The sequence below is a fragment of the Herpailurus yagouaroundi genome, unplaced genomic scaffold (assembly GCF_014898765.1).
Source record: "Herpailurus yagouaroundi ecotype Mexico unplaced genomic scaffold, PumYag 139, whole genome shotgun sequence".
Lineage (NCBI taxonomy): Eukaryota > Metazoa > Chordata > Mammalia > Carnivora > Felidae > Herpailurus > Herpailurus yagouaroundi.
In genome coordinates this window covers 5,874,209-5,877,475 of record NW_024412394.1, presented here as the reverse complement: position 1 = coordinate 5,877,475, position 3,267 = coordinate 5,874,209, and positions in this window count along the sequence as shown.

Sequence of the window (3,267 nt, the reverse complement as noted above, 5' to 3'; positions counted from 1 at the left end):
TCTTTCCTTATGGATGGAGACAGAAGCTGCTGAAACATGGCCCACACTGATGAGATTGAGCCTTTCGGGGGTAAATGTGAACTGACTCTATTTGCCCTTGGTGGTGGCTGTGCCATTTTTGCTAGGCTAAAGCTGCCTGGTTTGCTAGTCTTCTCCAACTTCAGGGAGATGAGAGAGCCAAAGGGGGAGGCTTAGGACCTTTTTCCACTTCTTTTAGTTCACTCTGTGTGGCCAACAGAACAACTTGTCAAATAAGCACAGATGCATCAGGAAACCATTAAGCCAACCCATTAAAAGGGCACTGGATTCGCTATTCAAAGTGGCTCGCTTGCTGTTTCTATGTATATGTGTGCTCTGATGCATTTCAACTTAATTTTAAGACAAGGATGAGTGAGGTACTACAGTAGAGATAGTAAACCACAGCCTTCCGCTCCTCTCAGGCTAAGTCACTGAGGAGATGGCATATTCACTGGCTGATTTGTCCACCTTCGCTGTTGTATTTCTTTTTTAACAGAAACTCCAGATAAACATTGCCAGCTTTTACTAAGAGTATCTTGAATGGCTCTTTTGTATTTCTTACCTATCCCTCCCAGAGGTCTCATTACACTCGGAGACCCAGCCCAGGACTGCCTAGCAAGTCATGTTTGCAAACCTCCCTCCTCTAGGTCAGGATAGGGGAGATGCCCAGGGTCTTTCCCTGCTCTGAGTCTTCAAGAGCTCCACTGGTGTGGGCTTCAGCGGGAATTGAGGCAATTGAAAATCACACGGGCAATCTGGAAAGTCATCTTGAAGGCAACTTTGCGATGTCAGCAGTTTGTTTCAGTTCTGGATTTAGCTGTTCTAAAGGTTGATGTAGTCAAGAGGAGTTGTCATGATGTCAGCCACTAAGAAGTGGAGCTGACCAGAGTGCTGAACCCAGTCTCTATTTACCAAAGTCCTCAGACCTTGCTGGCTGCACAGCTGATACATCACCCCCACACCCCCCCCCCAACCCCCGCCAGCCAGCTATAGTACCCCCAGGACAGAGGCAGATAAGAGTGTGCAGAGCAAAAGCTCCACACTTATGGCAACATGCATGTAAACAGCTGGTGGAATTTGGGAGTACATTGCATGTGATAGTTCCCAGCTCTATTAGAGATATATTTGGCTTAGGAGAGCTCAAAAATTGTTTAGAGGGAGTTCACTGCCAATAAAATGAATATTAATAGTGTGGGTCTTGGAGCAAAGAAGATAGTTCTTCAGTATCTAATATGTATCTACAAAGGAAACAGTTCCTCAGTGTTACAAGGCTTGGAGCATGGGGTTTGAGGAGCCTTTTGAAATCAGGAAACACCAGTACCAGTTGGGAAAAGAACTCTACTTACAGTTTAAACCAAATTATCTGAGCTTCCCTGGTGCCTAACTAAATACTTTCTCCCTACAATTTCTCCCCTTAACAATTTGTTTCTCTCAGGTTTTATCAATCTGGCTCTTTTTTTGTTGTTGTGCAGTGTATTAATGATTCTCAAAATCTTCCAGTTTACCCAGAACTGAAACACTTGTGCCAGAGCCATACCCCACATCAATTCACCAGTGCTCATCTCCCCTCTACCCACTCCAAAAACAAAGCCAAGGAGTGGTGCCTGTTGGAAAATCTTCCCTTATTCTGGGGAAGCAGGGGTGCTCCCGTCCCCCACTTCTCTACATTTTCTCCAGGAGCCAGTCTGCACAATTCATCTTTAGCCTGAGGTTCAACTTCCCCATTAACATAGACACAACACTTCACTGAAGCTGAAGTATAAGAAATTTTCTGCTTGATGTGTTTTATGTCCCATTATTATTTTCCCCGTACATCACATGGCTCTCTGAGAGGCACAGGAAAATATGTCTGGTGCAAGGCTTTGGGGAGGGTCCCCCACCACTTAAAAAGGGGAAGGAGGGAGAGATGGACTCATAAAGGAATTCATCCGAAGCTTCTCTCTCTGCCTTCCCAGGAGGTCGGGACTCCTAAGAGTTTTCTCCTGCTCTGGAAACTTCCTTTGCATCCACAAACTCCCTTGGATGGCTGTTTCCCTTTTGTCTGGGTCTCCGTGGTGCTGCTACAGGTCTGCCCTCTCACCGTGGCTGGGGCAGGACTGATAGGTTTCTCCTCTCTAGCCTGTCTGCTGGTCATTATTTATGGGATCAAACTAGAGGCAGGGAAAACATTGATTAGCTCAAAATGTGGGTGAGTCAAATCAACTACCCCACTCCCCCCAAAAATATCACAATCACAATGATTTAGTTCTTTTTTCCATCAGGTGGGAGGAGTCAGAATTGCACACTTGCACATGCAGACTATTCACAGCAATAAAGAAAAATGCATTAAGTATATATACAGGCTTCCAAGCGGGAGAATTTCAAGGGGGAAGAAACCAAGGATAGGGGAAGACTGCCTCCATGGTAACAGTGGCGACAGGTAGTTTCCCCAGAAGTCTCTTTTTGGTCACATCTCTTAAAGTTAGAGGGCACCCCCAAACTCCCATAATCTGGTCACAAATAAAAAGCATTTCCATGGAGAGGTGGAAGTAAAGCTCTCGGCCTTCTGGGTTCCCGACAGTTGCAGGTACACTGTAGCCCCCAGTGCAAATATTCCTAAAGTTCCCTAGTTGAACCCTAGAGGATTCTGGAGCAACTCTAGAATAGAATTCAGAGTTCATGCCAAGAGCTGGGCTCCTCAGCAGTGGACTTGCCCCGGTTCCCTGGACATAGTGGGGGCAGCCACCAAAGCAGGTCAAACACCCACGGGAGAAGTGGGCACCAGTGAAGGAAACCATCAGGCACCTTCTCAGTGTTCACTGTCAACACTTCTAGAAACAGCTGCCGGTGGCCCAACCAAAGGCCCCCAAAGGCGAGGTGGCGAGATGAGGGAGCGAGATGAACAAGCAATGTGAACAGTGCCCCTTAATGAGGAGGCAGTGGGGGGTGGCAATGGTGACCTAACTGGAGGCCAGCAGACTTGGCTCATGTTCCCTAAGCTCTGCTTGGCTGAGGTTATGTGAGCCTCTTTCAGGACCACCTCCTCTTGCAAGCCCAATCCCACTAATAAGCCACTGACCTTGAGTGCAAGTCTGGGGCTGATTTGCTGCTCTGTCTTGGGGAACCCCAGGGACCTAGTGGCTTAACGGGAAGAAATCCTCCTCATTTTAGCAACATTTTTTCTCTCCTGCCATAGTGATAAAATTAGTAGGCTGTTTCTCCACAGAGGAAATGTAGCCACGGGTCCCAGGAGGCACTGCCCATTGCCTG